The sequence below is a fragment of the Ascaphus truei genome, chromosome 13 (assembly GCF_040206685.1).
Source record: "Ascaphus truei isolate aAscTru1 chromosome 13, aAscTru1.hap1, whole genome shotgun sequence".
Lineage (NCBI taxonomy): Eukaryota > Metazoa > Chordata > Amphibia > Anura > Ascaphidae > Ascaphus > Ascaphus truei.
The window spans coordinates 9,075,529-9,097,255 of NC_134495.1; the positions used below are offsets into that span (position 1 = coordinate 9,075,529).

General features: G+C 47.5%; 1 protein-coding gene across 1 annotated transcript in view; it reads right to left on the reverse strand.

Moving 5' to 3' along the window:
• NCOR2 (nuclear receptor corepressor 2) overlaps positions 1 to 16,657 on the reverse strand; it is a 274,837-nt gene extending 258,180 nt beyond the window's left edge. Inside the window, exon 1 of the mRNA XM_075569217.1 lies at positions 16,484 to 16,657. The gene's annotated coding sequence lies outside the window, so the exon portion shown is untranslated. The remainder of the gene's footprint in view (positions 1 to 16,483) is intronic.
• Positions 16,658 to 21,727: the final 5,070 nt, after the last annotated feature.

The following is a 21,727-nucleotide window of genomic DNA, read 5'->3' on the forward strand; positions in this document are numbered from 1 at the left end:
ATATACACACCCCATAAAAGTAAATAGTATTGTGCGTGTGGACAATACCCAGACTCCTTCAAAAACGGCATCAACCCTCTCCTCAAAAAACCACCCCGCGACCCTGCCCTACCCCTCAAACTTTCGTCTTCTCTCCAAACTCCTCGAGCGCATCGTTCACAACCAACTCTCCACCTGCATCCACACCCATACCCTCCTTCCCATTGTCCAGTCTGGTTTCCGTCCCTCACACCCTACTGGAACTGCCCTCCTCACCATCCACAACTTTCTCTCCCAAGCTCGCCACTCCAAATTCTCCTCCATCCTCATCGACCGCTCTTCAGCCTTTGACCCCATCGATCACCTCGCTCATCTCCACCCTCACCAACACCCCACCCTCTCATCCTCTCTCTCCCACCACTCCGATGTCACCTTCAACAATTTATCCTCTCCACCCACCAGTCTCCAAGTGGGCATGCCCCAAGGCTCAATCCTTGACCCTCTTTTCCCTCTACACTGCTTCCTTCTTTGACCTCATTTCCTCCCATGGATTCAACGTCCAAATTTTGTTGCCGACGACATCCAAATCTACTTCTCCATCTCACTACCGAACTTTCTACCTGTATCTCTGCTTGCCTTTCTGCCATTTCCAACTGGGATGTCCTCCTATTTCCTGCAAATTAACCCAGCTAAGACTGAATTTCTCAGACTTTCCTGCTTCCTCCCATCCTCCCCCTCCCCTTGCAACCTTGGAGTCACCTTTGACTCTTCCCTCTTCCACCCAACATATCACCTCCATCGCTACCACCTATACAACATTAAAGAAGTGTCCACTCATTTCTCTCTCTCCCCCCCTCGGCCAAACTTTTCATCCACAGCCTCATCTTCAACAGTCTCGACTATTGCAACTCCCTTCTCTTCGGTCTCCCCTATACCCCTCCAACAAATCCAAAACGCTGCAGCCCGTACACTCCTCAATCTCCCCCTCTCTCCCAACTCCACTGGCTACCCAACCAACAATGTAGCTTTCAGCACTCTTCTCTCACTACACACCTTCCAGTCCTCTTCACTCCCCAACTGGCACAACCCTCACCTCTCCTCTCCTCTCCCCCCCCCCCCCTGCGCCTCCTCTCGACTCGGATCATTTGCCTTACTCGCCCCCTCCACTGGAACAAGCTCCCCCACCACATCCAATCTGCCCCCTCCCTATCTTCAGGAGACCACTCAAAACTCATCTCTTCTCCATTGCATTCCATGATTTCCCCCCCCGCCCCCGCTAACCTCCGGTCCCATCCCTCACCCTCCCCAACGCCCATGATCTCCCCTACCCTCACCCCTTCCTAAAGTCTCTCCAAAACTCACCCACGTCACTGATCCAATCGCCTCCACTGGTCGGACCCATCACCATGCCACCGACAAGACTATCTCCATACACCGACACCAACCAAGCTTTACTAACTAATGTACAGCGCCACGGATAAGGGCGCTATATAAAAATGTTTTTATAAATAAAATGTGCGCGTGCGATAAGGGAGACCAGTCTGGCTCCGTCCCATCTAAGAATACTGATTCTTTCAAATACAAGATGATGGGCGATTTAAAGAACTAGCTGGAAAGAGTGAGATTTAGAAGCCTCCTACGCAGTAAACATGCAGAGACCAAATACATTTACTAGCAGTGCAAATATGCCCGGGGATTACCCCTGGCTAAAAAAGTCTCAGCGTGTCTGTGCGGCGAGTCACCAGGTGCAAAGTATCCGTCTTTGGATGGTAGTGTGTGTTTTGGGAGTTCCCTTCCCAGGCTCACACTGTGTCACACCTCAGGCTGAGTCCCTGCGAAAGCAGAAACACTGCCAACCTGACCCGCTGAGATAATCTCCCAAGTAGGTTAGCATTATATGTGGTTATATGAATCACAGCACACGGCCTCTGCACATTTGTACATAGCAAGATATAAGAGATAAAGCCTTGGGAAACCTACTCTTAAAGCAGTCCAACCCCAGCATGGGGGGGGGAGGGCGGAGGGCGGAGAAGAGCATTAGTCAGCGCCAGGGACCCCCCAATATATTAAATGAAAATACGAGCTGGGGAAACTGCCTTTTAAATCATGTGCAACCAGCGCCTTCCATGCAGTACTGCAGGCCTCATCAAAATCTGCTTGGCTCTTGAATATTTTTTGCTGTTGGGACACACATGTACTAATAAACAGGACACACACACACACACACACTAAATGCCGGCCCAAGCACATGTATGTCACATCACGTGGCAAATAGTAATTCGGTTTTTGCTACCTCTGTGCCGACGATACCCCCACCCTAACTCTCCCCTTCAGTCCTGCGTCACCGTCTTTCTGCCATCACCAGCTCAAATAGCCAAAACGGACCTTCCCTCCTAACGCTACACCAGTAGCACGTCTCGCTTGCAGTAGGACTCCATCATTCTCCCCATACCCCCAGCTAGATGCTTAGGTGACATCAGTCTTCGACTGAGCCACCTGTGCTGAAGCAGGGATATCCCAAAAACCTGACCTGTTTGGTGGCCCTTGAGGACTGGGAGTTGCCCACCCCTGCCCTAGAGTCAAATTCAAGACACATGCTCACCTGCAAAAATCCTGCCCCGCTCTAAATCTCGAGCCTAATTTCCAAGTAGTCTGCCCCATGCGGTCTCTGCTCCCCTCTCGATCTACATCGCTCCACCTCTCCACCTCCATCATTACTTCTTCTCAGCCCCCAAAACGGCACCCGTGCAAGCACCCCCAACTCTGGAGTTCTCTACCACGGTCAGACTCCTCAACCCCCCCACCCCTCCCCCACATGTAGAAGATCCCTAAAAAATAAAAAGCACATTTTCAAGGTCCCCCGCCACCGCCCACTCCCCCCAAACACACACTATTGTGTCTCCACTTTCCACCGTTTTAGACTGTAAGCTCCTGGGCTCAGGGACTTGCTTTGTCATACAGTGTTCTTGCTCTCCCTCCCACATAGTACTGCACTATGGAATATGTTGGAGGCATGCAAATTAAATATGGTCCGCTTTAAACGCCGATTAAAAGCAAGATGGAAACCTGCGTATTGCTCTCTAAACCTACACACTGGACAGAAGGTTTCCAAAAAGAACGCGGATACTAGTGATAGAGTCTGACACACCTTACATTTCAAAATGACACACAATGTTATAAAAACACTAATCTTAAAACCTGCAGACCAAGAAATATCCTACGTGCGTAAAAAAAAAAAATCAGTTCTGTACTATGAGAAAATACCTCTAGACTTTTTTGTTTTAAAAAACTCTGAATGACATTTTTAATGTATTACAATGTTACCAGCATTTTGTGTTTCTATAGCAACCATTTATAAAGTCACATCCCCTTCCTCTTCTGAAACAGACTGGCACACCCCTTTTTGAGCCCTGCCCTCTCTCTAGCAATGCACCAATTGTATCTAGTGACTGCCTGGTCACATTATCTTCCCCACAGAACTTTGCATATTTGGTCCTCTTCTGCTGCACTGACAGACATTTAGTGAACCCCCGAGCCGAATGTTCACAGGAGAACGGATCGATCGGCAACTCGGCTAATTACTTATATGTGTGGATTGTATTGATGCACATATTAAAAGGGAAAATAAAAATGACATTAAAAAAATAATAATAAAGTAACTTGGACAGTTGGGTTAAGGACAGGAATTATTATCTGTCAATATTGGACCTTCAATTAATAATATAATAATAATAAATAGCATGTTCTTGTATAGCGCTGCTAGTTGTACGTAGCGCTTTACAGAGACATTTTGTAGGCACAGGTTCCTGCGGAGCTTACAATCTATGTTTTTGGTGCCTGAGGCACAGGGAGATAAAGTGACTTGCCAAAGGTCACAAGGAGCCGACACCGGGAATTGAACCAGGCTCCCCTCTCAGTGTCAGTCAGTGTTTTTACGCACTGAGCCGCACCTCCCATTTATATGGTATGTTTCGTAAATGTTTCTTAACCCTTTACAGTACCACTGGAGCGCTGAACGCGTGAGGGGCTCGCCACGACGGCGCGGGCGGTCGCGATTCCGGAAGTCCCGCACAGAAAGGGTTACATTACATTTTACAAGCATTTTCAATATCTTTCGGTACATACTGCTAGACGTAAAAAGGACGCGTCTCCGTGACCTTTAATTTTTATCTGGTGACACAGGACTCACGAGAACGTCACAGCCCAAACGATGCACAATCTGCAGGTTTTGGGAGGTGCTGGCATATTTTTTTGTTTCTTTATATAAAAAGGCAATCCTTTCTGGGACCAACGTTTTCCAGCGGCCGTGACAGAGTTACACCTGTGACCTTATCCACCCACAAATGAGACACCTAGAAGTATTTTTAAATCCTTTAATTTACAGTTGGCTTGTAAACAGGGGAAGGCGAGACTCGGGAAGGTCTGATTTCCTGTGGGCGCTTCCTTTGTGTCTGATACCAGTGTGCTCAACAAGAGCTTGCACAGGCAAAGCCTTCCCCTTTATCTGTACTGTACAAAACAAAAAACATTTCTAGCCAGCAGCAGCTTAGCCAGAATACAGGCCAAGCTGTTCCAGCTAGAATTTCCATTTGTACAAAACAGCATTTGAAAGCTCCAGACCAAGCAATATCCTGCATGGTTTTTTTTTGTTTTTTTTTAAATAAATCAGTTCTGTACTATGAGAAAATACTTATAGAGTTGTTTAAAAAAAAAATGCTACAATAGATTAAAAATGTCATTCAATGTAACAAGCCTTTTTTGTTTCTATAGCAACCATTTACAAAGTCACATCCCCTCCCTCTTCTGCAACAGGCTCAGGCTCACCCCTTTTTCAGCCCTATCCTCTCTCTAGCAGTAACTGCCTGGTCACATGATCTTCCCCACAGAACTTTGGTCCTCTTCTGCTGCACTGACGGCCATTTAGTGAACCCCCCCCAGCCGAATCTTCGCCGATCGATCACATGAGAACGGAGCGATCGGCAACTTAGCTAATTACTTATTGTGTGGATTGTATTGATGCGCATATTAAAGGGGAGGAGGGGTGGGGGTGATGGGAACTGCAGATTTAACACATCAGACATGGGAGCGATAGCGAGGCAGGATCACCAATAACTTCTTCAAACCATTGAGAAATATGAATGTATACACCAGCTGGTTCTGGCTAATATTTATTAAGCGGTGACATGCTGCTTATTCCACAAGCAGGAGACACACAATAGGGCCCATTTAAGTGTACGGTCCAAAGTGTGTCATTGTCTGCTTCTGTGGTCCTGATGAAGGTCTCGCGAGACCACAACACTGACTTGATATCTACAACAAATATCTTTTTGCATTGGAGTGCGCTTTCATTTATAGATCTTTATCACATTTAGTGTATCTGGCTGCGTACGCCGTCTTAGCACCCCATTTCTGTATTTCTATTAGCAGTGATCTATAAAAAGGATGTACAGATAATTTTCCATTGCTCCGTAAGGTGTCATAGCAGAACACCGCTTACCCAACATGGCCCTAAATGACCCAGAGAGAGAGATTTGCAGGCTCCTTTTGCCGCAGCGGGTGCTAAAAGACGCAGTGCCGTTCCATGCGGGCTTGGCACCAAAGTTTGATTCGGGACAGGCACACGCTACACCCGTGTCAAGCGCTGCTATACAACAACAACAACAAGATGATCATCACTCCTCGGAATGTTTGCGAACGTCACGCACGGAGATAAAGTCCCGTTTCCTTCTCCGCTCTTATCCAGAGCAAAGTCCTAGCCTCCTCTTGGGTCAGTGTCCAGTTCCGCTTCGGTGATCCCCAGATGGGAGATGAGAAATGACAGCGCCAACATTTGCCATTCAAAACGTCCTCAAACACACACTCTTTCCCTCCTCCTCCCCCCCCCCCCCCCTTTTCGGGGAGCCGACCTGACACCCCTGCTGATCTTTTTCTTAATGCCAAACATCTGATCAAAGAATGTTCTAGCCCAGGGGTGGGCAAGCTTTCCTCCCTGCAACCCCCCCCCATCCATGCTCCGGCATCAAATGACGCAGTGGGTCATGTGACGTAATGTTGCCATGCCGACGCGTCGCTGTTAAAGAAAAGTTACTAACGCCCCGGCATTTAAATGCCTTTGAGGAAGCGCGGTGGGTCTCTGTAACCGCCGCAAACCACACCCCTCCCCCCCCCAGAAAATCTCACGCACCCCAGTTTGCGCACCCCTGTTTTAGCCTACGCCAACTGAGAAATATGTATGCTATGTATGTTAATAGTGTCCTCCAGGTACACAGTGCTGCGCAGCAGTAATACCCGTGACATATTAATATAAAACATGGTGGGAATAAGCGCTGCAGACACAGAAGTAACAATAGGAGTCCCTGCCCCGAAGAGCTTACAATCTAACTTATACACTGTGTATATTGCCCCAGTAGCTTCACACATGATCAGGGCGATGGTTATAACCAGACAAAATACCACTAGTCAACCATACACATCCACTTATTTTACATCAGCAACCCCCCCCCCCCTCCCCCCACCACTGAAACCTACACGAGATCAAGGTATACATTATTAAAATCATGTTTCTGTTCATCCCTAGCGCCAGAGGGGACCACGGTAACCTTTTCACTGCACCGAGCTCAGACGAGAGCGCCATTTTATTCTCCCGGACACTTACAAGTAGTGGTCCTCTGGTTCGATCTGATTTTCAGAAAGCTGTATACAATATTTAGGCTCCGAAAACAGCACGTTACGAAAGCTTTTCTTAAATGAGATCCCCTTTTGTTGTAAAGTGGGCGAAACGGAGTTTGTTTGTAAATACATTTTTTTAAGCTGTGGTCCTGTTTACCCCCCAAATACACACTGATCGCCGGAGAGATCTTGAATCATTTTTTTTATGCGTTGGTAACAGATTCGCCTTCACATCTGGCAAATGAAAATACCGTGTCGTCAGCACAAGTCGCAAGTCAGGAATGCAACCCTGCTTTTCACTAGTATCTCCCAGCATACAGTGCTGCCACGGCAGCAAGGGATTCTGGGAAACATCTAGAAATCCCTGTACCGCTCTACAGCAGGTCAACCAATTGGTAGGACCTGAATAAGAACCATATATTCCTACCACAGTATAATCCCCCGCCCGCCCGCCCCCCCCATACATATCTATAGGGTGATAGCAGGGGTGGGCAACTCGAGGGCCAAAACCAGGTAGGGTTGCCCGGTGGCTTCACCAAAAATACTGGACACAATGGAGAAAGGTATGACACGCTCGAGGCACACACACCTCTCTCCGCTCCATGCTGTTTCCTCCTCTACTTGGCCCCACCTCCAGACTCCTGACACCTCCTCCAGATTGGCTGCTGCTGGATAATGCAGCCAGTCAGGATGGAGGAAGCTGCCCAGCCCCCTAGCGACAGCCCTGCTCTCTCCTCACTCTGGGAAATCCAGCGACCCCCCAAGACAGTCAGGTCACTATGTCCAGAGAGGTAATACTGGACACATACTTGTCCAGTATAAACTCTAATTTTTTACTGCACAAGGTGTCTAAATACAGGACAGTCCGGTTCATTACTGGAAACCCTACCAACAGGTCAGGTTCAGGATAGCTCTATCAGGTGGCTCAGTCAAAGGCTGCACCACCTGTGCTGAAGCAGAAATATCCTGAAAACCTGACCTGTTGATGGCTTTGCAGAACTGGTTTACAGCGACATATCAAATGTTATCTTATTTCTCCCCCCCCCCCCCCCCCTCCCAGGTTTTCAGGATATCCCTGCTTCAGCATGGGTGGCTCAGTCCCTGCTTCAGCACAAGTGACTCAATCTTCGACTCAGCCTCTGAGCCCCTTGTGCTGAAGCTGGAATATCCTGGAAACCGGACCTGTTGGTGGGGCGGTGGGGAGTTGAGCAACCCTGAACTAGTGCACAGAATCACATGCTTGGTGACACCAGATAACCGGCTGGGTGTTTAAAGGGCATAAGATGCAGTCCCCACCTGGTCCCATTGGCCAGCTTCATCACTGGGGCGGCAGCGAGGTGCGAATTCTGTCTGCTATTGTTTCGGGTGCTAATGATTAAACGGAGCATCAACCCAAGCACAACAAGTGGGGAAACCAAGGAAGGGGGTAGACAAGGTTTGTTTGTTTTTAATTTATTTTCCTTTAAAAAAAACAAAAAAACAAAGTGGCTGCTGGGAGAGAAGATTCTCATACGGGGAGCGCGGAGAGAACGCGGCACGGGCCGCGCTAGCTGTAGCATGAAACCGTGGCGCGGCGCACACGGGCAGCACGGCCAGGCGGAAACCTAGCTCTGGGCGGCAGTGGGTGCCGCCTGTCCGTGGACAGGACCGTGGCAGGTTTAAGAGGGCTTATTGCACAATGCCCTAAATGGCCGTTCTCCGCGCAAAATCCCAGTCGTGGTCAAAAAGACGCCAATGGCCATTTTGGACTAGATACAGTTACCCCCTAAATGTAACAAGTGGGAGTATTCTTAAATAATGGGAAACATGGCTGAATTCACACACACACACACACACACACACACACACACCTTTAAGGGTTATTAAATCTTTTTCGGATACAAATTAGTACACAAAGGCCCACATTCACAGAAGGGTACAACGGTTTAGCACAGTTATAATGGGAGCGCATTCGTGCAAAAGCTTAGCACATGGGTGCAAGTCACTTACATTGCTGACCCGGCTACATCAGACGGTCCCTTTAAATAAAAAATAAATTAAAAAATGAAAAAGTGCAAAATAAAAATCTGTTTTAGTGAGCAAGAAGGTCCGACAAAGTCCCCTGCAGCCGCTGGGAATATCGATGTATTTGTCCCGCTGGAAGACGCAGTGTAAACAAGGACGCGCTGGAAGAAGTGAAGACCTGTTTCGGATCACATGCGGATCAACGCGCTGGAAGTGAAGACCTGTTTCGGATCAGCGCGCTGGAAGAAGTGAAGACCCCTTTAGGATCAGCATTTTAACCCCATTGCATCAGTGCAATACATCATTACTTCAAGCAGAAGCGTCAAAAGCCACAACTGTTAACCCCCTTCACGGACAACACGTGGCAGACCCGTCCGGCAGCGAAGGTGTTAAAAGCCCACCCCCCCCGAAAAAAAAAAAAAAATAAAACTTTATATGAAAGACGCAAACATATCTCTGAAAAAATGGCCAACTATTTGGGACCAGGGTCCAGATTTACTAAACTGTACAAAGTCTTCGCACTATTTGCAGCAGCCTTCCAAGAGGCTAGATTTAATTTCAATGCACCGACACAACACTCAGATCTTGGGAAGCAGCGCATCCCTAGGGGTCAGGGGCCCCCAGTTAAAAAAAATATATATTATAATAATAATAATAATAATAATAATAAATATATATATAATATTATATAATTATTTTTTAAATAAAAATACAGACACTGCAGCTTTAAGGGCTCTGTACTTAAAGCTTTGTGCTGCTATAATAAGACGTGAGTACTGGGCCCTCATCCTTAAACGTGTTGCCACACGCCATTGTGCATGTCCTCATATTCTCTGCAGTGAGCCACCCTGTCAGATGCGGTAACGCAGTCACAGGAGAGGAAAGTGAAACCCTGCAGCGGGTTAAACAGCATGAAATTTGCATTGCGTAAGCAGCGTGAAATAAGATGCAAGGGGAAGATCGGCAGTAACTAGGCCAAAAGGTTCTATATAGGCTGAGGCAGAATAAACATCCACGCCAGAGCCTCAGCACGCGCATGTGGCCTTGTGTGTGTGTGTGTCCTTGTATATATTCTGTGTGTGTGTGTCCTTGTACATAGTGTGTGTGTGTGTGTGTGTGTGTCCTTGTATATATTCTGTGTGCGTGTGTCCTTGTATATATTGTGTGTGTGTGTCCTTGTATATAGTGTGTGTGTATCCTTGTATATAGTGTGTGTGTGTGTGTGTCCTTGTATATATTCTGTGTGTGTCCATGTATATAGTGTGTGTGTGTATTTTTGTGTGCAAGTATGTGAGCTCTGAGTGTGTACGAGTATGTGCGCTGTGTGTGTGTGTCCTTGTATATATTCTGTGTGTGTGTCCATGTATATAGTGTGTGTGTGTGTGTGTGTGTGTATTTTTGTGTGCAAGTATGTGGGCTCTGAGTGTGTACGAGTATGTGCGCTGTGTGTGTGTCCTTGTATATATTCTGTGTGTATGTGGGGTCTCGTATCTTGTGTGTGTGAGTATTTTTGTGTACAAGTATGTGGGCTCTGAGAGTGTGTACGTGTAGTATCTGTATATATTTGTGTACGAGTATGTGCGCTGCGTGTGTATGTATATTATATGCGTATTTACAATGAGCGTGCATTACTGATCCTCACCTCTGTTCGGATCTCCCGCCGCCATCTTTAACGTGCGCATAGTACCAGTCTGGATAATGATTCATTTACAACTTTTTTAACTTTTATTTTAACGCAGAAGACTCCTGAATTTTTTTTATTGACGCTTCTTTATAAAAGCTGGAAATAGCGTTTTAAAAGGGGTCGTGCAGTATTCCTAAGGCAAATTGGAATTTCAGATACTACGGCACATTCCTTGGATAAACTGATATGATCAATAAAAGCACCAGTCCTAGCAAAGCACATATGTAGGAGATGCCATTAAAATGAAAGCATCCGGCATTAAAAAAAAAGTGCAATCCCATGTAGCCAGCCACACCCAAAAAAAAAAAAAAAAAAAAAAAAAAACATTTTACAAATATTTTTTGTAAAGAATTTCACATTGTAATTGTCATTTTTTCCTAATTACAAATGGAGTTTCATAGGGCTTCCAAATGAGGAAAATGTTTGTCAACCAAGTGCTTTCTCTTCCCTTACTGCCCACCCAGAGACCCCATAAACGATAAGGAGAGGTAGGGGGAAGGGGGACTCTGGCTGTTTAAACACTTGCTCATCGCACAGTGACATCATACATACAATGACATCACACAGTAGGAAGCAGCCAGAGGAAATCGCACCCCTCCTAACTCCCAGCTCAGCGTCTTTACAAACCAGCTTAAAAAAGGACTTTCAAATATTAAAAAAGTAATAAGTCACTTGCATTACTAGTGTGGGGTCCTAGGAGAGATCGCTCCTTCTACACACCAACATTTAAAATGTCTCACAAAATAATAATTTTAGATTTTTTTATTTTGGCACAAGAAAAGCATAAATATGCAACACTTGCTGCATCATTAAGACCCTACATGAAAGCAGCAGCAACTCAAAAGCTTTAGTACATTATTTAGAACTTGGTGCTGTATTAAGAAACGGTTAAGCAAAAAGTAAAAAAACACACACACACACACACACACACACACACACACACACACACACACACACGTTACATTCTGACCCTGGATACCAAAGGCAGACATGAAGGCCAAGTATACACACTTCAGTGTGATAATGATCTCAAGAGCCTCTCCCTCCCTTCCCCGAAATATGGTAAGGTCACCATTAACCATGCAGCTGAGCCATCGTTACCTGTGCGTTCCTTAACCACTCGCTATGCCAAATTGAGGCCTGCGATAATGTAGAGCAGGGGGGCGCAAACTTTTTTCCCTGCGCCCCCCTGACGGCTGTCCCCTCGCTCCCGCGCCCCCCCCAACCCCAATTTACCCGCGCTCCGGCGTAATGACGTCACGTTGCCATAGCAACGTGACGTCACATGACCTCGCAGCGTCATTTTGACGCCGCGTTGCCATGGCGCCGCAGGGAGGAAGCCGCCGGAGCCACGGTAAGTAAGGTTTACAGAGGCCCTGCAGCTCCCCCGGCACTTAATTTAAGTGCCTTCGGGAAGCGCGCGGGGCCTCTGTAAACCCCGCGCCCCCCGTCGGCAGGGTCGCGCCCCCCCTGGGGGTCGCGCCCCACAGTTTGCGCACCGCTGATGTAGAGCATGGGGTGACCTACTCCAGTCCTCAAGGGCCACCAACAGGTCAGGTTTTCAGGCTATCCCTGCTTCAGCACAGGGGGCAATCATTCTAAACAGCGCCACCTGTGCTGAAGCAGGGATATACTAAAAACCCGACCTGTTGGTGGCCCTTGCGGACTGGGAGTAGGCCCACCCCTGATGTAGAGGCTTAATGAGCACGTTTGCTTTTAAATTGGGAGAGACCTGGCGATTCTGCAATCAGGACTGGCACTGCCATACGCAGTTATTAATGCTGCAGTGCGATGCTGCCAATCACCAAGTATTCGTAACGGAGTATAATAATAATAATTGAGAATATCCCTTAGGTCAAATCTTCTATGCCCAGGACATACGTGAAAACGAGAGGTAACTCTCAATGTACTACTCCCTTATAAATCAATCTTCAGTTGCCCCAGTGGCTACAAAATGACGCCTCCCTGTGCAATCGTTCAATGGACATTAAAAAGTTGATGTAACAGGAATCCCCTTTGAACATGGATTTCCAACACGGTTTTTGGGAGCTCTGTGCAATATTGATGGTGCAAGAAAAGCAGGAAGGGGGGGGGGGGCATTTTTAATGCCTTCCTTCCTTATCCGTTCAGTACGACTCTCGGCCACTCTTCGGATCAGTGTCCTCCATGTCTTCCGATCTCACGGCTTCTTTCAATTCTGCCATGTTCAGTCCAGTATCTTTCTTGATGGTATCTAGCCAGCGAGTTCTTGGGCGGCCTCTTCCTCTCTTGCCACCGATCACTCCAAGCATGACGTCCTTCTCAGGCGACTCGCTTCGCATGGTGTGACCAAAGTAGGAGAGCTTTTGCTTTGTTATTGTGGCCGCCAGTGAGATTATGGGTTTGGTCCGTTCCAGAACTGCTTGGTCCGTTATTCTGGCTGTCCACAGAATGCGCAGCAGACGTCTCCAGCACCACAGTTCCAATGCACCGATCTTTCGCCTGTCTGCCTCTCTCAGAGTCCAGGTTTCGCAGCCATACAGTATGTGGCTATTGGGAAACTGGCCAATCTGCATTTGGTTGCCGGGCTGATGTCTTTACTTAAATAAATAAAGTGGGTAAATAATGCAGAGGGGACCCCACTCACTCCTCGACCCATTCTATGGAAACCGCTTTCTTTATGTAGAGAGAAGGAGGAGCCGTATAATACCAAAAAGGCCCACATGCCAGTGTAAGAAGATTGATCCGCAGTGGGCCAAGTATCAGATGTCAAAACGAGACACAACCAAACCTAAATTCCAGAGGGAGCTGGAGTAATCATTATCCCCAGCAATGCTGGGGCACATTGCTATACTGCAAGCCAGTCTAACCGATTAGTCCTCCAGACAATAGTTACAATGTAAACATTAAGACAATACACTCTTCAGGAGTTTGGATACCACCACGCTTTATCAGGGGGGCAACATGCCCCCCCCCCCAATCCGTCACCCCCCCCCCACCCTCCCGACCCATCTACAGCAGGGGGTGGAGCTGTGAAGTCGGGTTTAACGAGTTCAATTTGCACCTTGGGCAAATTACTTGCTTTGTCTACTTCTAATTGGGTAATAACACTGCTGTTTCCTCCACTTGAGAGGTAATAATAATAAAACTTTATTCCATATAGTGCTTTTCGCCCAATGGGACACAGAGTGCGTCACAATTACAGCATAGCGCGCGGGACGCAGCACATTGGATTGTTACAGACAGTCCCTGCGCCGCAGAGCTTACAATCTATGATTTGCCTGAGGCACAGGGAGATAAAGTGACTTGCCCAAGGAGCAGACATCGGGAATTGAACTAGGTTCATCTCCTTATGTTGAACCAGAAAAACGTTGCTACGGTTCCACTCCATAGGTGGCTGCACCTATGTTCTGTACACTCACGTTACTGTTCTGGGCTCATCGATTTGAAACATTAAAGCCCCAGCACATCCTTCAAAAATATTGTTCTTCTGCCTGTTGGTGGAATGGTTATAAATGCAGCTCGTGGCTTTGGATGAATTCCGAGCAAGGCAAGCTTTTATACGCCATTAAAAAATCGGGAAACCGGTACAGTGCGTCTCTCGGCTAGTCAAAAAAACTAACCTTTTTAATTAAGAAAGCATGTGTCCCAGCAGAGGGGCAAAACACGGAACAAGAAACTGCTTCGGCAGGCACGTCAAATCCAAAAGTGCAAAACATGGGCCAGAAATCATGCAGGCGGTGAGGTTCTGCAGCACGGCCCAAAGTCTTCTGGTTGCAAAACATAAAAACGGGATTTATTTTCTTTAATAAAAACACACTTAACCGCTATGGGAGGTTTTTCCTGTATTAAAAACAGCTGCAATTCTGTTTTACTGGTGTAAGGCCAGCTCCGAAGCACAGATCCAAACTGTAGCATGTAGGGCAGGGCCGGGCCAACTCCAGGCCTCAACGGCCACCAACAGGTCCGGTTTTTTCGGGATATCCCTGCTTCAGCACAGGTGGCTCAGTCAACAACTGCACCGCCTGTGCTGAAGCCGTAAAACCTGACCTGTTGGTGGCCCTTGAGGACTGGAGTTGGGCCTCCCCTAATGTAGAGCTATTTTTGGGGATATTGCAAGACTAAGTGGATCAAATTATCCTTATTTACTGTCAATTTCTAGGTGTCATGGCTGGGTTTGCCCGACACAGGCTTGTCCCATGTTTCATTGCATTGTCCTGGAATGGTCTGTCGAGGAGGGGAGGGGGTTCTAGATACTAAACCCTACTTATAACCTGGTTTAGTAGCTGTTTGAGCTTTCTACGTCTCTATAAAAATAAGTGAGTCTGGTGCATCCACTCAAACAAGAAGATAGAATGGCGGCAATTTATCAAATACTCATTTAGAAAACAGACATTGAAGCAGTGCATAATACAGCATCATATTTATCAGCCAGCTCACGGCTTTCCAACAGATTTTTAACTAAATCTGGGGCGGTTTTATAGATTTTGATAAATAGCCCCCGCTGCGTTCTTACAAACTGCTGGGTGTAATCTCCAACGCAAAGCTAAAATCATAGCCATCATTTGAGGGGTTTCCAAACTGCTCCCCATGTCACGAGCTGCAATGTTGTTTGTGTGTGACCTCGTCCCCCCCCACCCCCACCCCCACCCCCACCCGCATTGTGACTTTTTCCTAATGCACATTGTCCCGAATATCTCTATCACATTATAGACTTTCCAAATCGCAGCCCCCCCCCCCCCCCCCCATTCTCGTCATCGCCCCCTCCCCTACGCCACTTTCTGGCAACACCGTTTCACCAAACGCGGTCGAAAATTCCAGCAAAAGAACGCACATTTCCGCCACGGTTGCGCCGTTTCCAGGGTAGCTAGCGTAGCCAAGAACTTCTGTACAACATGTGGAGCAATACCCGTGAACACGAGAGATACCTAGGAAAAGCCACGCTACCCCTCCCCATATCACGAAGACTTCGCAAACCGCGTGCGCACTTTGATCCGGACGCAATTTATTAGCGGCTCAAAACAAAAATGTTGCAACCTTGGGCGAAGGCTTTGCACACCCCGTCTTCCGCGTAGACAAAACAACATTGCTGCTGCCGCTAGGCCTCCGTGGATCATTTCCAAATATATGCCAGTGCCAAGACTTTCCCGGCAAACCCTGACTGCAGAGGGAAGAAAAACAGATCCTTTAAGATCCAGCCAGATCCCAAAGCCATCCCCACAGCCAGATCCCAAAGCCACCCCCGCAGCCAGATCCCAAAGCCACCCCCGCAGCCAGATCCCAAAGCCACCCCCGCAGCCTGAAGTGTAGTAAAATGGGAATTCGAACTGGGAGGAAGGAATGAGGAGGGGGGGGGGGGGAGGAAGGAATGAGGAGGGGGGGGAGGAAGGAATGAGGAGGGGGGGGGGGGAAGTCATGACAAGTCACTGCTCTTTCCTCCCCTCCCCCTTCACACACAGACCCCCTTCTCTATAAATGGGTCTTTTTATTTCCCCTGGTCAGATATCCATGTACCCCCCTCTCGGGAAGGGGGGGCGCACAGAGGGTCAGCACATTGCCCACATTTAATATCTGCGGGCAGAGAACAAGGAGAATAAATAACACTGCAATATTAAGACTAAACGCTGCAGCTCGACCCCCACATTTTAGGAGGGGCAACAAGCTCAACTTCAGCTACAGTTTTACCCACTGCAGTACCACAGGGGGGTGAGGTGGGGGAAGAGCTCGGGAATGGTTAAACGAATGCAAAACAGTACCTAGATCGGTGTGTAAAATACACATACATATACAAATATGCAATATATATATACACAAATATATATATATATATATATATATATATATATATATATATATATATATATATACACACACAATAAATAAACACTATATATATATATATCCACACACAATAAATATATACATACACAATAAATAAACATATATATATATATATATATATATATATATATATATATATACACACACACAATAAATATATACATACACACACAATAAATAAACACTATATATATATATATATATATATATATATATATATATATATATATATATATATATATATAGAGAGAGAGAGAGAGAGAGAGAGAATATATACACACACTGATATCTATATACACTTACACTTCAGGTAAGCGATTGCCTTACCTCTGCCTCCATAACAACTCGCCCCCCTCGGTCCCCCGCAGCCTCCGGGGCTGGAATCCTGCGAGCCGCGGATACAATGTAACCGCACAGGTCCTGCGTGTCACGGGACAAATCCACCGCCACCCCCCGGCCGCTCAATGCGCCCCCTCACTGGGCCCCTCCGCTGCGGCCGCTCAATGCGCCCCCTCACTGGGCCCCTCCGCTGCGGCCGCTCAATGCGCCCCCTCACTGGGCCCCTCCGCTGCGGCCGCTCAATGCGCCCCCTCACTGGGCCCCTCCGCTGCGGCCGCTCAATGCGCCCCCTCACTGGGCCCCTCCGCTGCGGCCGCTCAATGCGCCCCCTCCGCTCCGGCCCTTGACTGGGCCGCTCTATGCGCCCCTCCTGCCCCTCCGCTGCGGCCGGTCTCTGCACCCCTGGCTGCGGCCGGTGCCGTGCTCGGGCAGGCTGTGCAGAGCAGCGAGTGATTAGCGCTCAGGCGGCGGCGGCTGCTTTCTCTGCTGCTGCTGGGGATTGGTGGCAGAGATCCAGCCCCGCACCGAGCACCTCGCTCTCACATTCTCCCTGCGCCTTCTTAAAGAGACACTGCCCCTACTATTAATACAATATCATGCTATCAATTATCCCTATACACTATATGTATTACTATTATTTATTATTATAATGCTGTATATATATATATTGTTATCATGCTATCTGATAATATATATACTGTATATATTATTTATTATTATTTTTATCATGCTATATATATATATTTTTTTTTTATATATATATATATATTTTATATATACATTTATATATTATTTAAGGCTGTTTTTTTCTCATGCATAACAGCTTACTCAACTGGAGGCCATGATTTTGTTATTTATTTTCTATTAACCTTATTGTTTTTTTACTTTTATATTATTTCATTTTAGTTACCGGGCTGTTCTATGATTTTTATGGTTTAATGGGTTTTCTTGTGGGAAGGAGGATATAGTACAATGTTATTTGTCGTTATTCCGTTCACTATGCAAATGACAAAATATATATGAACTTCTTTTCTTTTTACATTGAGCCGGTTTGGCGCTCAGAAATACTCCCTGAAAATGTCTCTTTACTTCCCCGTCTTCACTGTAAAAGTATGCACAAGATGCATCTTTTCCCTGAACTGTTAGATATTTTATCATTTTAGAATTATTATTATTTTTTTTAACCTAGTATTGTTGCCAGGCATCCAGAGATTGGAACTAGTCAGAATATATTCGTACATGATGTTGCAATACTGGACATCGATTTATTCCGACCTGTGGTCCTGCCCCACAGAGCTGCCCGTGAATTGCCCAAGGAGCTGACATTTGGAATTGAATTGGGCTCACCCACTCCAAATGTAATGATGTTACCATGTGACCACCCCTTCTCCTCTGTCATAATAACGTCACTCTAACTCAGGGGTGGCCAACTCCTGTACTCAAGCGCCACCGACATGCCAGATATTCGGGGTATCCCTGCGTCAGCACAGTGACCACCTGTGCTGAAGCAGGGATATCCTGAAAACCTGATCTGTTGGTGGCGCTTGAGGACTGGAGGCTAAAATAGGCACAGTTGAAAATGAAAGAGCGGTTTTTAAAAAAAAAATAGGTATGAAGCAGGGGATCGCCGGAGGTGAACCCCATTAATTTCAGCTCCAGGGAACCCCTGCTGCTTCCTGAGATACTTACCTCGGTGCTGCCGGTACGCCATAATTCCTAAATCTCATGCCAGCCAGTAGGACGCCGGTTACAATGTAACCGCACAGGTCCTGCGTGTCACGGGACAAATCCACCGCTAGCCCCGGCCGCTCAATGCGCCGCTCCTTGACTGGGCCCCTCCGCTGCGGCCGCTCTATGCGCCCCTCACTGGGCCCCTCCGCTCCGGCCCCTGACTGGGCCCCTCCGCTCCGGCCCCTGACTGGGCCCCTCCGCTCCGGCCCCTGACTGGGCCCCTCCGCTGTTAGCGATAAGATAAAACCACAATCTGCCCCCCAGGGTGTGCAGACAGCATGGGGGGTATAGCTGGCAATAACCGCGGGAGCTTCCAAAGTCACTCCCCACAATGCCTTGCTCAGGCCCGTATTTAGGCACAGGCCCTGCTAGGCCTGGGACGGCAAATTTCAGTGGGGACCCAGTCTCTTCCCCACAACAATTAAAGTGATTGCTGGGGGAGAGTGTGGGGCTTCTGTAAAGGTTTCTGATATCCTCCTGCAGCGTCCCGTTGTCATGGAAACGAGTCGGGACGCTGCAAGAAGAGTAGGCCAGGGCGGCCAAAAGGTAAGTGCCTATGGCGGCAAAATTCTAAAACGGGCCTTGGCCGTACTGCTGTGCATGCAAAGCATTGTGGGCAGCGACTTACAGCTGTACAGTACCGCCCACTGTTGCAGTTTGAGGCCTTACTCTGTGCGCAGACCCCACACGGGCTCAGGAACCGCTACACGCCCTGGGATTCGCCACTACAGATTTATTTTGGCAAACCCTCAGAGACACCTCACGAACCCCTCGGGGTTCTCAAACCCCCTGCTGGGAATCACTGCCCCAATAATTGCTGAACTCGAGGGAAGACAAAGATGATAAGAAAATAAAAATATAGAGAGACAGAGGGATATAGATAGATAGAAAGAGAGAGAGGGAGAGACAGACAGACAGAGAGACACCTTTATATATACTGTATATATAGAGAAAGAGAATTGCCGCTGTGACTTGGGCCTAAATTTACTATAATCTCTGTACATTTAATGTAGTACTGTTATAACTCCGTGCCCAGGACATACTTGAAAACGAGAGGTAACGCTCACTGTATTACAAGCATACCCCGCATTAACGTACGCAATGGGACCGGAGCATGTATGTAAAGCGAAAATGTACTTAAAGTGAAGCACTACATTTTTCCCACTTATCTATGCATGTACTGTACGGCAATCGTCATATACAGGCATAACTGATGTAAATAACGCATTTGTAACAGGCTCTATAGTCTCCCCGCTTGCGCACAGCTTCGGTACAGGTAGGGAGCCGGTATTGCTGTTCAGGACGTGCTGACAGGCGCATGTGCGAGCTGCAGTTTGCCTATTGGGCGATATGTACTTACTCGCGAGTGTACTTAAAGTGAGTGTCCTTAAACCGGGGTATGCCTGTACTTCCTGGTAACACATTATTATAAATAAATAATACACAGTTGTTGGCTTCCTGAGCCGTAGACAGGTTAAATTGACTTTTTTTCCTTTAACTTTCTGAGTAGACTTGGGTAGTTCCAACAGGGTGAGGAGGAGGGATCTGGTGAAAGTGAGGGAGAGGGATCTGGTGAAAGTGAGGGGGAGGGATCTGGTGACAGTGATGGGGAGGGATCTGGTAACAGGCAGGAGGAGAGATCTGGTGACTGGCCAAATTCTACTTCTGTGGTTACATGTGACTTCTCAAAAGCCCGGGCCGGCTTTCAAACCCTGTCACGGGATCTGCGGTGAGCTGTGTAAATATTATTACTGATAATTCACCATTCTCAGTGGTTCCCGAGTAAACACACCGAGCAGACTAACCGTTTGCTTTTTGTGTTTGTTTGTTTTTTTTCATTTGACTTTTCCTTTTAACCGTTGAACGCGCCACCCATTTTTATTCACACAGACGAAGGATTTGCTGCGGATCTGCGGAGGAAAATAATGGTCCCGTTTCGGTTTGCAGATGTAGGCCTTAAGAAAATGAAACCCTGACCTGACCTTTAACCCTATGTAACTATGTAACGCCTGTGCCACCTGTGCTAAATCAGGGATATCGCTAATACCAGGGCTCGAGTTGCCCACCCCTGATCTAATTGTTGTTTTTTTGTAGGGGAGAGATAGGGTTGCCAGGTGTCTATTTGGATACTGTCCAGTAAAAGACTAGAGGTAATACTGCACATGTATGAGTCCGGTATGACCTCTCTGGACATGTATGTGTCTGGTACTACCTCCCTGGGCGTGTATGTGTTGAGTATTACTTCTCTGGGCGTGTATGTGCCCGGTATTACTTCTCTGGGTGTGTATGTGTTGAGTATTACTTCTCTGGGCGTGTATGTGTCCGGTATTACCTCTCTGGACATGTATGTGTCTGGTACTACCTCCCTGGGCGTGTATGTGTTGAGTATTACTTCTCTTGGCGTGTATGTGCCCGGTATTACTTCTCTGGGCGTGTATGTGTTGAGTATTACTTCTCTGGGCGTGTATGTGTCCGGTATTACCTCTCTGGGCGTGTATGTGTCCGGTATTACTTCTCTGGGCGTGTATGTGTCCGGTATTACCTCTCTGGGCGTGTATGTGTCTGGTATTACCTCTCTGGGCGTGTATGTGTCAGGTATTACCTCTCTGGGCGTGTATGTGTCCGGTATTACCTCTCTGGACATGTATGTGTCCGGTATTACCTCTCTGGGCGTGTATGTGTCTGGTATTACCTCTCTGGACATGTATGTGTCCGGTATGATCTCTCTGGACATGTATGTGTCCGGTATTACCTCTCTGGACGTGTATGTGTCCGGTATTACCTCTCTGGGCGTGTATGTGTCCGGTATTACCTCTCTGGGCGTGTATGTGTCCGGTATTACCTCTCTGGGCGTGTATGTGTCCGGTATTACCTCTCTGGACATGTATGTGTCCGGTATTACCTCTCTGGGCGTGTATGTGTCCGGTATTACTTCTCTGGGCGTGTATGTGTCCGGTATTACCTCTCTGGGCGTGTATGTGTCTGGTATTACCTCTCTGGGCGTGTATGTGTCAGGTATTACCTCTCTGGGCGTGTATGTGTCCGGTATTACCTCTCTGGACATGTATGTGTCCGGTATTACCTCTCTGGGCGTGTATGTGTCTGGTATTACCTCTCTGGACATGTATGTGTCCGGTATGATCTCTCTGGACATGTATGTGTCCGGTATTACCTCTCTGGACGTGTATGTGTCCGGTATTACCTCTCTGGGCGTGTATGTGTCCGGTATTACCTCTCTGGGCGTGTATGTGTCCGGTATTACCTCTCTGGGCGTGTATGTGTCCGGTATTACCTCTCTGGACATGTATGTGTCCGGTATTACTTCTCTGGGCGTGTATGTGTCCGGTATTACCTCTCTGGGCGTGTATGTGTCCGGTATTACTTCTCTGGGCGTGTATGTGTCCGGTACTACCTCTCTGGGCGTGTATGTGTCAGGTATTACCTCTCTGGGCGTGTATGTGTCCGGTATTACTTCTCTGGCGACGGCGATGAGACATTGGT